The sequence below is a fragment of the Anopheles merus genome, chromosome 2R (genome assembly GCF_017562075.2).
Source record: "Anopheles merus strain MAF chromosome 2R, AmerM5.1, whole genome shotgun sequence".
NCBI lineage: Eukaryota > Metazoa > Arthropoda > Insecta > Diptera > Culicidae > Anopheles > Anopheles merus.
Genome location: NC_054082.1, coordinates 36,418,970 through 36,432,272, shown reverse-complemented (window position 1 = coordinate 36,432,272; position 13,303 = coordinate 36,418,970).

The following is a 13,303-nucleotide window of genomic DNA, read 5'->3' as shown; positions in this document are numbered from 1 at the left end:
CAGTGTGCGGTGAGTAGCTTCGCTGTGTCAGAGTGCAGAGCGAGCGTTTGTGTCATTGGACGGGTGGAAGATAGCGGACACCAACGCCGTGATCCCGTGCGAATCATCAACCCCGCGCAACAACGTCGCAACAGGCTGTTGAAGAGGGGTGCAAGCGCAGCCCAGCACTCCGGTCGGCATGCAAACCGGCTACAGCATCATCTAGTGCGCGTGTGTGTGAGTGTGCGTGTGTACGCTTGGCAACCGCACAGCAACCGCGGTGACGAGACGCAACGGCTCGGGCTGTTTCGCGTTTGGCCCGGGGCCCGGTTGTTGTGAGCGAAGCACGTGCGCGAAGGAAAATTCTCGCACTGTCACACCGTCTTTCCTTTCACCTCTCCGTGACTGGGTGGGTGGGTGTATGCGTGTGTATTTGTCAGTGTTATGCTTTCAGTGACCGACCAAAGTTTTCTTTCTTCGTGAACGGCATTTGTGTCGACAGTGTTTTGCTTCTGCCCTGCTCGCTTTTATTGCGAAACTGTGAACCCGGCTAAGGTATACGGTCAAAGTGAGCGAATAATTATTAAAGTGCAATGCTCCGTTGCTCAGTAGTTGCCTGTGTGCACATTAAAGCATTAAATATGGCAATAAAGAAACAGTGCGATACGGTGGTGCTGTGAGTGTTGTACAACATTGCGAATAAAGTTAGCAAAAAAGGGCCTTCACTTTTAACTGTTGGCATCCAACTAGTATGCAGTGTGAGCCAAAACAAATACAAACAAAAAGCAAATCTTATTCTACATTTTGTTGTTGTTGAACAAATGGCAGTGCAAAATGTGTTAGTGCTAGTTAATCTATAAGTATGTAATATACTTTGGGGAATGATTTGATTAGATTGTTTGTTAGGAAAATCGGCCATCAGCAGTGCTTTAAAGTGAATGACAACATTACCATGGTAGGATTAACTGTTTTATTGCTTTCTCTATCTTCTTTATTTTGCCTTTTATTCAGTCATTTTGTACACTCTTCCTGCAGAAAAAAAGCAAACGATTTTAAACGTTTCTCAAAAGACATTTTGATTGTAGAATGGTTTCGGATCGAAATTCCAACATTTCAGCAATCAAAGCAGAAGCCAAAAACTAAAATTAAGTCAAAATTTTTATTCAATCATCCGAAGCGATTGAAGGGCTTTAAATTGATTTAGTAACTCAACCGTTACATCGATTTACGGCGCCATCGTGAGCCATACTTTTCTTTCTCGCGTCGCTCCTATAATGTTGGAGTCTCTTATAACATTTGCCTTACGCTTCATTCGGCGTGGGCGGCGGCGGTGGAAGTCTGAGTAGTAGAAGTTGGAGAAGTGAAGGAAACGTTGCACAACATGGTCTTATTGCCTTTTTTGTTCCAGATTTATTAGGGATGTGTGCTGAAACCAGTCGCTAGTCCGAACAGCTGTTGATGTTTGATATTGAAAATGTTACTGAAACAATATCCATCCAATGATTGTATGATGTTATAACGCAGTGAAACTGTTGGTTTCTTCCATTCAGTCATTCACCGGTTTGATGTACAGTCTGTCTGTGGGTGTGTGCAAAAATAGGAACCAAATTCAAACACTGCCGCCCATAACTTCAGTACCAAGCGCTTTCGCCTCGACGCTCCCTCCCCATCTCCTCAAACAGTGTGGGCTGGCATAGGCACAACAAAATGAAATTAAATTGTTCGCCATGTTCGCCGAAGGTTGCTTTTAACGCAAATTTTCAATCCTCCACACTTTTCGATCACGAACACGGCGCGTGCAAATGACTGTTCAGCTTGCCCACTCCGTTGCACACGAGCCCTGTCCTAGAGGCTCTCGTGCTACATGCTGCATGATGCTGCAGCTACGGATGTTTACAAAATGAGATGAATTTGTAACGAAGTTGATCGATGCTGAATTAATTTATTTTCATTAAAAAATAAATTACTTGCAGCCTCGGGGCGGCAATGGGTAACCATTAGCTTTCCCGCATCGCTTTCGGACGAGTCTCGGCAGGGCGCAAGTTTTGGGAGTTTGTGGGAAAAAGGGAAAGAAGAAAACACAATCACCCTCGTCAAGCAACCAACGGAGGGTTGAATAAATTGAACACGGAGAGTGACATCCTCGCATACGGTACCAAGAATCGTTTGCTGGTGCTTATGGGGCTTAAGGTATGTAAGGGGTTTTTATTCAACTGCCACACGTTAAAGTGGCTGTCCAATGTATTGGTTAACATAATTTTGGCAAAAATGTTGTTCGTGAGTGTTTACAATTTTAAATAAGAGTATATGCTATTTATGTTATGTTTGAAGGGATTAGAGTGGGCTTAACCATGAAAGAAATTCTCTAGCATCTCATTCATGTGATGTTAATCTACTTTCGCTGAATTTGATTATTTACATTAGAAATAACCTTATTACGTATTTCCAAAGAAATGAAACATTTTTTTTAGCTAGCTGTCACATTTTTGTGACATGAGGTTGTACCATGTCAAAACATAAACAAGACAGAGAGTTGCAATATCATGTCAAAACAGTATGACAACTGTCTCGGAAGAAGAAAGCTATCCTAAATCATCGTTTAACCAAGATGCTCCTGCAGATGTATCCATGTTTTTTTTCAATTCTGTTCTTAAATGGATAAAAAAGCTTGTTAGCGATTATTCAGCACTATTGGTGCAGGAAATCAGCACGTTGCGAAAGGTTATATTTAAAGGTAAACAGTTTTTACGCATATAGGCAGTGTTCGCTCCAGTGAATAGTTTGGTTGGGTTAAGTAGATTTTTGTGACACATTTTTTATTCTTTTTGAGTTGCTGTGACCCCCATCATACAGAGTCAATTGAAACGAAATGTAAAATCGAAAACCGAGTAAACCATTTGAAAAGGTTCATCAAACCACACCACGAAACAACAGAAACGGCTCAAAATGTTATTAACCTTATTCACCCTAGATTCACCCTTTTCCTGTGTACAAAAATAATAGCTTCATTCTAAAGATAGAAGCAATTTTACGCCCACTTTACCTTGTACGAAGGACTGGCAGAATCACTCACCGCTCAACATACAATTTTATCTGCTTCATAAATTAAATACCATCTCGAACAATGAAAATTCCACTACAACGACTTACAAAAAAAAAAAAAAACGCGTCAAGTGTTAAATGTATTCCGGTTACCGAATCCTCTCTCCATCACTCATTGACCGCTCCAAGAGAAGGAAGAAAGGGTCATTCTGAGGCTTTGGTTGGTGAAATAAATTGAAATGTAAAATTAGTGCCCTTGCAAAAGGATGACGACGCATTTCAATAGAAACACATTTGCCCCGTGCTTAATTCCTTCGAGGAAAATGTAATTAAATGGTCCCGGCTAGGAGGCACGGGTGGCTGAATCATTATTATTGCTATTGATTGTGGTTTGGGGTGAAACAAGTGAGATACTCCCAGTGTCCGTGTTGCCATTTCAATTGCGCTACCGTTGGGGCTTGCGGTTCAACACCGAAACGCAGCAGAATGAGTGCTCATAACCCTTGTTGATGGCTCCACCTAGTAGTGTTTAGGGTGATGCTGGGTACAAAGCTTACCGCTGTTACCAAACTCCGAACGAGAATTTCCAATTTGTAGCCTAACCGACAGTGGTGCGGTGTGGTTTCACCAACCTTCACGAATCCTATTCTTCTGCAAAAGCGAACGTTTTAGTAGCAATGGAAGGAAGGTTGGTTTGGTAAGGGAGCTCCTGCCTGCCTCATTTTAGTGCACCTTACCCGGGTTTGTATTGCAGATAAATGTGTGTTCCGAAAAACGAGATCGAAATTGTTTAATTTTTAGGCCAGCATTTACATAAACTTCAACCACGGATTTGACTGTTTACAATGCTAAGCGAGAGAAAGAGAGAGAGAGAGAACGAGAGAGGGAGAGAGAGAGAGAGAGAGAGAAGAGAAGAGAAAGATAGAGGGAGAGAAAGACCACGGAGATTGCACAAAATCCGTTGCTTGCGTTGGGCTTGATAGCACACAATCAACTACGAATTAATTGATTTTAATCGATTCCTGTGGGTGTGAGCAGAGCTTGTATGTTACTATGTAGTACTTTATCATCAATATGTGTTCAAAATAGATTAGGTTTTCAATATAAAAAGCCGGTTATAAAAAAAGGTTATAAAAAAGCCGCCTTTGAGGAAATAAGCAAGTTGGGTAAAAAACGGTATGAAAGCTTATCTACCTTTGTATACTTTTCTAGGACACTTCTACTTGTACTTCTAGCTTTCTCATGCAAGGATTATCTAATTGAGCAGTATTAAGAAACATGTCCACCTCTAAGTGGCACGAGCGTTCAGTGTAGCGTAGTAACGCTGTAGTTAATTAGCCATTTGGTTTACGACCCTCCTTTGCAATGTGTTCGAAAAAGGTACAATACGGCCGCATGGGTAGGAATTAATCTAGCGCAAATAGTTTCCGGAAAGGTTTCGAGGTAGCAGCGTGTGATTTTGCCAATTTAACAAAGGATGAGAACGGTTCACTGTTCACCGAGCGAATGTAGCTGTTTGGCCAAGCTCGAACGAATGATGCATTGAGAATGCTTTTGTTGAGTTCAGATTAGATGGGATAATTTCTGTACCTTGCCCAAGTTAAGTGAGGAGATAAAATTACCTCTCCTACAGGCCCGTCATGGTTTCGTTCCCTTGTAACTCGTCCCGTAAAAATGAGGTCAGGTTTGATGGATTCATGGACGTTGAAGGCCGTGAGCCAGGGAAGGCGATCGGTGCGACCGGCACCGTAGAAAGGAACGAAGGCAGCAAAATCATTATTCCACTTGAATGAAGCGTCACAAGCGTAAGATCTGCCACTTGAACTGCCGGCGGAGAGTGAAACGAACCGCAAGGACATCAAGCACTTCGCCCCCTCCGGCAAAGCACTTAACGAAGCAAAATCGGTAGGAGATTAATTCATTCTTTATGGCCACCTTCCAGCACAAAACCACACAATAAATAGAACCACCGGTAGACAAGAGCCCGGATGCGGGAAACAATGGCAGCCTTTCGGTGGTCGGTTTGACTGGTTTCTTTGCGAAAAGCTTTAAATGTTTTGTATCAACATCCAGGGTCCAGCGTAGCGGTGTAGGTATGCCAAGAGATTTTGATGATATGGGTATTTTACTTCAGGCATATTGGTTTAAAAATCTACTATACATTGGTTGGTTTTATCATTTAAACTGTGCTTTTAAATGGATTTTGGCATTTAAATGGAAACTACACATAACTAATCTAAAAAATCACACCTGAAAATTAACCTTAATAAAATGCTAAGTTTTCTCACCAAGTTAAGGTCTAAAGAGGATAGCTCATGAAAGATTTTTTTTGTATGAAGAAAGGTTAAACATTGATGCACATGATATATTAAAGTGTAATCACGACGATCTACGAACAAAAACCAACAGCCATATCCAATATCAACACAACTGGCAATCTCGGTTGATTGGAGCTGGTGTTTCAGTGTTTTAATTAAATACCTCAATGCTCCATATTTTACCCAGCATACTTTTATGTCTTTTTCTAGGAAGGGATAAACAAATTATAATCATATTGTTGAACTATCTTAAAAAATGTGGACAAAAAAAAAAGTATCTTTTAATAAGTTTCCTATGCAGCCAGCTGCTTTGGACTGATTTCATTAGGCTGCAATTTACTTATCTCCGGCATTATTTGTTGTTGATTGCTGGCATATCTTCTGTTTTCTTTCCCCCCTGAAGCATCAAACAAGCCTGCCCTGTGTGGAGCGTTAACACCAGAACCTAAGTAAAAGGAAAGCCCGCGTAAGCGTCTACTTCCGCTCGCTCTCAAGCATCCAGCTGCGAGCCATTTCTAAACAGCCGGCAACGGACAGCGCCTCGGGTAGGCGCGCTCCTTGTAATTTATTCAACGATTATCATTAATATTGCGCAAATTAATCACAAATAGTGGCGGCTACGAAGAGCAGAGACCCCCGAGAGTCGGCGACGGCATGCGATTTAAAACGCGACGCTTGGGCAAAGCATGGAGACGCCCGGTGGTTTGTTGATCGTTTCACAACTGGACAGCCTGCGAGTCGGCGAGGTGTTGACGTTAGGGGCAAATTACAAAGCTGATTAATATTCCTGATGAATTGACGGCAGCTGACGGGGGCTGCAAAATATGCAGCGTTTCTAGCGGCCACGCTGGCGATCGGAATGCCACTTCCCTTTGGCAAAACGCTTAGGTCAATAAGCCTACAAAGCCTTCATTTAACCAGTAGAACGGTTTACAAATCCCACCCTACCCTTACCAAGCACTTGATGTTTGGACTATGCTCGCAGTCCAGTGTCGTTATCAAAGACGAAGTTTTGCCAAATTTACAGCCCTGCTTACGGTTGCGGAGTGGTACGGTTATCTTTGGAAGATTTTACCGCTTCACAAGAAACACGAGTTGTGTTTCTTTGTAGCTTGCTTATTGACAGGAAAGATCAATTGATTCGCTTGCTGTGGCATTCGTTTGGGGCTTGTTTTGTGCTCAGTTACTTTGATCCTTAAATTCAATAGAACGTACCGAAAAGCCCAACCCTTTCGTGGTCGGGCCGCTCCACGAATCGGTTTGAAAGCAGCTTTCCTACCCTGTTTGCTTCTGCGGTTGGTGACAGGTGTTTTTGAGTCGACTTGTGGGTATGATTTTTTATTCGATGAAATAGGATTATAAAACGACGTGAGGTAAGAAAAAATGGCGGAAAGGGCGGATGATGTTTTTCCTTCCCACCTAAAGCAGCCGTTCGGTAGATGTGTAGATGTGTAAGGTGTATTTTTCTTAACAGCCTACGTGCTTTATCGTACAAAATGAGAGCATTTACGATTTTAATGATATTTAAGCGTTTTCCCATACACAGACAGTTATGTTTGGGGTAACATATGTGTATAAAATCATCGTTTCCCAGTCGATGTTGTGATTTTTATCGAATGCTTTGATGTTCAAGGAATAGCACTATGATTATAAATGGAACCACAGGAGAGATTGTTTTGTGAGCGTTAAATATGTTTTTCGCAGAACAGAATATCATTCTTGACTGGATTGTTCGTTTCTTGCTTTTTCGGTATCAAACAGTGTAATACAAGTGTACAAGCTTGGGCCTTAATTCAATAAACCTGTTAAATAACGCTGCTAGAAAGTTGTTTGGTTGGATTTTACAAGGTTTACTAATTCAATGAGCTAACTCTCTTAGGCTGGCGGGTCTTTGCATCCATAGAAACACGGTTATTCAATATTTTTATCGGATGTCATAATACTGACAAACTGTTAAGCTCAAACAACAAATGCCGGTTTCAATGGCAGTTTGGAGAAAATGATAATACTGCCATTCTAGTTTCTTTCTAGCTTTATTTTTATGCGCACCCTCAGAAACGTTGGATTATTTCTATTCGCATAGATTACGGCGAGATGAAATTGCTGTATTCTGTCAAGTGAAAAATAATCATTGCAGCCCACTGTGCTTCCAGCTACCCTCAGGAATGTTTTAAGTTTTGATTGATTTCACGCACAAAGTTGCTCTTGAGGAGACATGTTCCTTTTTTATTGTTGACAAAAAAAGTGAAATAGACGCATTACTCTTTAAATAGTCATTATTCAATAGTAATGTAACGCCCCACATTTGTTTGAGATTATTAATTATTAAACCATTAAGCTGAAACAGCATAGCAAGCATACCCGAGTTTCATCTTTAAACCCTTAAGCAGGAGCAATTTTGGGCATTTGAAAAGCTTTTCGACTACCGTCAAGCATTCTGCTGCCATCAGCATCTGCGTCGATCCGATTGAGAAATCAGTGAAGCAATTATTAGCAACGCAAGCCAATTGCCAATAGGTGTCATACAGATAAAGAAACGTTCAGACGCTGGCTGTTAGCAGACACCATTTGCTGTCCGGCGGGAAAAAGCAGCCAACTGTGTGGCAACATCGAGCAAGTGGTCAACCGGAAATGAGTGGTAACGAGCCTGCCGGATACAGGCACAGTTCGGAAAGGAGCGAATCGCACTTCCTGCACTTGAAGCAGAAGCAGTCGTGGCTGTTGATGTGTGACTTTCCAAAACTTCCCGCCTGCAATGTCTGACTAAACTGACCGAAGTGAGCCAGAGGAAAAGGAGAGTTTGGTGTGTGGAGGGGCTGTGGAGGGGCTGTGGGGTTAAAGGGGGAGGGTGTTCTAGAATGATTATCGGATTTTCTCAATTGGAATAATTATCTTGGACTATTCAGGGGCTTTTCTGCTGGCCAGACGTGTCCCACAGCAGCACTCCCCCGGGGGAGTTGGACATGATTTGGTTTGGCTTGTGAGTTGGCTGGCGACGGTGGCCTCGCTTAGCGTCCGATCGTTTGGCATCCTCTCCCGTATGGTTACTATTGTATTTGGTGCGTCGAGTTAGGAAAAACGACCAAATTCACATACTCCCAAAGCAGAGCTCAGAATCATATGGAACAGATTTGTTAGACACAGACATTGAAGGCCAATTTTACCTTGGGATGAGGTTGAGTAATTGCATCGGTTCGCTGGCTCGTTTATTGATGATGATTGGTGGAAAATTAAGTTTTCGGTTTGTCAACATTCCACTTTCTTATTCAGTTTTTAATATATTTTTTAGATAGAGTTTAAGAGTTTTGCTTATATCAAAGCTTTTGAACAGCAATGCCAAATCATATCAAACTGTTTGCGATCGTTGAATAACTATGATGCAGGATGATTTATGATTATGATTTATAATGTTTATAAGAGGTTTGACATTGGGTATAAAATTAGCAAGCCTCAGACATATTTCTTCTGTATAGATATTTTGACGTATGTACGTAAACGGAAAGTTGCGATCGTGCAAGATTATCATATGTTGTGAAACATATATTAAAATACAGTTATTTTGAAGCAAGAATCATAATTGGCCTAGACCTACCATAAACCATTAGCTACCAAAGGACTTTTCTTTCTGTGACTGTTTTGTTAACCCAGGATAGCTAGTCCAGCGTATGAGGGGCTCGGTACATACGAAACTTAAACCCCAAATGGGTATGTTGTTAACTAGCAGCGAACACAGTTACCATACTTTGTATAGAAAATGTTTTCCTAAAATGTCAATATAGTTTTCAGATATCTTTAAATTTGCTTCAGTATTTCTTGACTGTTTTTTAGCGAATAAACTAAATAAATGGTTAAAAGATATGTTATAAATTGTCATAAAACTATTGTTAGATGTAATCGGTGAGTAGTGCACCGACCGCTATAGACGCACATCGATCATCCTCGCTGGATGCTATGACAGCGAGATCAATAGGACAATGTATGTGTGCGTTAGACGGAAGATAAAAAGCGAAGCACGTGGTTCAGGCAAATAGCAACTGTGAAGTATAGAGATAAAATAAAAGTGAACTTAATTGAAATATTATCAATCAACTATGATAAAGTGTTAAACTCATAGATACACCTTTTAAAGTAAAAAACTGTCAGATTCGGAAGAACGGACGATCTCGATTTCTGTCCACACTGTTTTCCGTGGAACAGTTTTATCTCAATATATAATATTAGAATAGTTAAACGTGCGTTTAGTAACAATATTGTTTCATATAATGTGTTTGAAACTAATATTTCGAAACTAGAAAGTAGTGATTCCTATTCGTTAGTAGCATTCCCATAGCGAATGGTCGTTAATTATTTCCTAAAAAACAGCCTTCATCCGATTTTCCTCATTTTATACACAACCATTTCCCAAACTGTAAACCACAAACCCCGCAAAAGGATTGATTGTGGTTATGTCATTTTGTTTCGCAGTTTAAACAGCCATGTACCGCCCACCACCAGCGGCCGACTGCCAAGTGTATTATCGCATCACCCACATGCGATAGAATCGGAAGGAGATTGTGTGGAAAACTCCAGAAACTCTTGACGGCAGCAAAAGCCAGCAAAAAGGCTCCATTCGATGAAACACGATGGACCTACACGATAGACAGAGCTACGAAACAAAATTAATTAGCTCATCCGTTGCTCCACCGGCAACTGTCCCCAGGATGAGAGCCGCAAACCCTTGAGTTAAACATGGTTTTAGAAGCCTCGAAGGGGTTTAGGTTGACGTCGTTGACTAGTGAGCGGGCGAGAGTTAGGGAAAAAGAAAGAAAAAATATAGGACAAAAGCAGAAAAGGGACCAAAAACTCAAAAATGTTGTGCCGGTACAACACATTTGCGGAAATGGTTGACATCCGGGAAATGATAGAGTGTGTGCACTAGCGGAGGGGCTAACACAAAAAAGGATACCCTCGGTATCGGTCCCCTGTGAGGTTTTGTTACATTAGCACCGCCGTTAGTGTGTTGGTGTATGTTCGAGTCAGTGAGTGAATGGCAAAAGTGAAAGGGAAGGTACTCGAAATGCACCCGTTCAAAGGCCGTGTGGCTGTACGAGTGGGAACGCACGATAACGGATCCAGCTAGAAGGGACCAGCTGTGGATGGATTTTCGGTGTTTTTCTAATGTTGTGGCCAAAGGGGGATGCTTTTTGTGGCGATACTTTCGTTTGGCTGTGTTGTTTGTATGCTGTGTTGCTGGGCGTCTGGGGAGGTAGCATAAATGGGGAACACCTCGAGTGAAAAGGATAGAGTTTGTATGATGAAAATGTTTTGCTTTTTCGAAAGATTAATTTTAACAATTAGACACAAAAGTACGTCCCACTGCATTATGCTCATTAAGGATGTTTCATCACTGACACTCACGGAGGGAATGTGTAGGTGTGTGTGGGTGAAAGGCTTTAATTTGAACTCTTGGCAAAGTTGAAGCACCACCTATGTTTGTGAAAATTTGTCTACTACAAGGCGAACTGGTTTTGGCTAGCTATTTAATACTGTACGATGGTTAAATTCTATGTGGTTTCCAAATGATTACGTGCTCTAAAACAGTTTTGGATTTCGGTTGAAAATAATTTGAAATATTGTCACCTTTAACTATCCACCCTCTTGAACCCAAATAACAAAACAAATCGTAGGAAAATAACCAATTTAGTGCATCGATTTATCTTACTCTATCTCGCACCGCCGCCATGTTCCGCTCAGCTGGAACAAGAAAATGTAATGTGCACCATAATGAGTCTAGAGATAAAACCGACAACCAATATTCTCTACCGATGCCGTAGCCACGATCGTGATAAAATGCTGTCTTTTTGTGACAGCGGTTCCCCTTGTCGGGCATTGGCGATGGTAACAGAGCTACGTGTGAAGAAGATAACTCATTTATCGCCAGGGGAACATTACTGAACCACACTGGCAACCCTCCGGCATACCGACCGATACGCCGGATGCGAATTTTCAGCATTTCCGCCAATTCCCCTCGGAGCCACGATTATCTGTAAGAGCCGTTTGGTCTCGGTGGCTTTTGCTTCCCGCATGATGGTGGTACGCTTTTCCGAGCGGCGGTTTGCCACTGTTTTTCATCAGCGCGCATCTCGCATGGTGCAATGTTGCAGCATTTCCCCCCTCCCCCCCCCTTCCTTCGCACGACCATATCTCTGCCATACCGCTCACCATGGGTGCATTCTTTCAACCACCGTGTCGGGTCGATGCTGGATAAAGTGAGGAAATTTTAACCGATCAACCGGAAATTCTTCGCACAGGTCGAGCAAATCACCCGTGGCGGGTCGGTGCGGCTGGTGCGGTGCAAGGTAAACGCTGTCCATCGGTTTGACAGCAGCTTGGCAGTTTATTGGGTGAGAAGGGAGATGGCAGAACGAACCGGGAGCTGGATTGCCGGGTTTAAAATTGATATAAATTGAAAATTGCTATTTTATACCTTACCGAACACCGTGGCTGTAGCCGAGTAGCCGATTCATCCTACAGTCCAGCCACTATCGTGCAGTGGCCCAGTGTCCCTGTGGCGGGATTTGCTGCTCCTCCTGCACCAAACCCTTCGGTTGCTTGGATAGCGTGAACTTTTCCATGCACACCAACATCCGCAGAACGCAAAATCCGGCTGGGGGGTAGGGTAGGCGAATGTTAGATGCAGAGCGCTTTGAGCTTAAAACAACCCGACGGTATTGAGTTTCATTCATTTGCTCGGCGGCGCTATCAAGTGGCGAACGTAGAGGCGCGGCAGGGCACGTGGACTCGTGATTGATGAGGTTTTCCCCGAGATGAGGTTTTACCAACAGAGATAGTTTTACGTTCGCACGTGCTGCCGGTCGCTGCGCTGCCATTATACCGTTCTACGCGATTCAATGGTTGTAAAAGTAAGCTTGGCACGACAGTCATTGACAGTGCGAGAATGCGTACGGGCTAATAATTACTTTATTCTTTTTGCATAGTTTTATGAAATAACGGTCGCATGGTGTGTTAGTGTTACTAAGGTGGAATGCGATTAATGTGGGTTTATTTTATGGGGTATGTAAAGCTATTTTTTATTGATCACAACAAAAGTTAAAGTGTCAAAACAGTTTATACTAGGTTTAAAGTTATTGATTGCTTAAATCGCTTTTCTATTTTGCCATTTTTATTAATACCCAACAGCTACTGGGACTTATGGAAACACTGTACGAAATGTTTTTTCTCTTTATTTTATGTAACTGCCCTTTTGATACTAATTATTACCAGTGGGAACATGTCAAATTGTGCAACGATCCATTGACATACGCAGAACATTGCCATTTGCATTGTTGATTGTTTCGTCGTTTCGATAAAATGTTGCAGATTACGCATTTTTTCGTTCTTCCACGCTCTTTTTTTTTTGTTTCGCGAGAACCAGATATATGGCACTGTTCCAGGCAAAAAAGTCAACATGCAACAACAAACATCGTGCCACCACCGGGAATGTCCAAACAGCGCACCAATGGACTGTGTATGGGATTTTTGCTTAATGAATTCCCATGTCAACGGTGCACCATCACCACCACCAATTTGTCTGTTCTTTGGTAGGTGGGAATTTGGTAGACAGGTAACTTCCCCTTTTTCTCCCTTAAATGGGGTGCTGAATGGAATAAAGGTTGACTGCAAATTGGATTTTTCGATGAGCTTTGTGTTGATGGTTTGTTTCGTTCGAGTGCTGGTACGATTTTGGCCCACTTAACGGCAAGGCTTGTTGGCTGTGTCTGTTCTCGTTTAGTTGGAACGAATTAAATAATTAACAGCACCTTTATAGAATACTATGCTATGCTATGAATGCTTTTATTTATTTTGTTTCATAGGAAGCATGTTCCCTCCTGGGAAGGTGTTATAATGCAATGAGATACACCAGAAATGCTATAGATAGTAATTTATATAAAATTTTGATTTCTTCCATACAACATTGTCCAGTT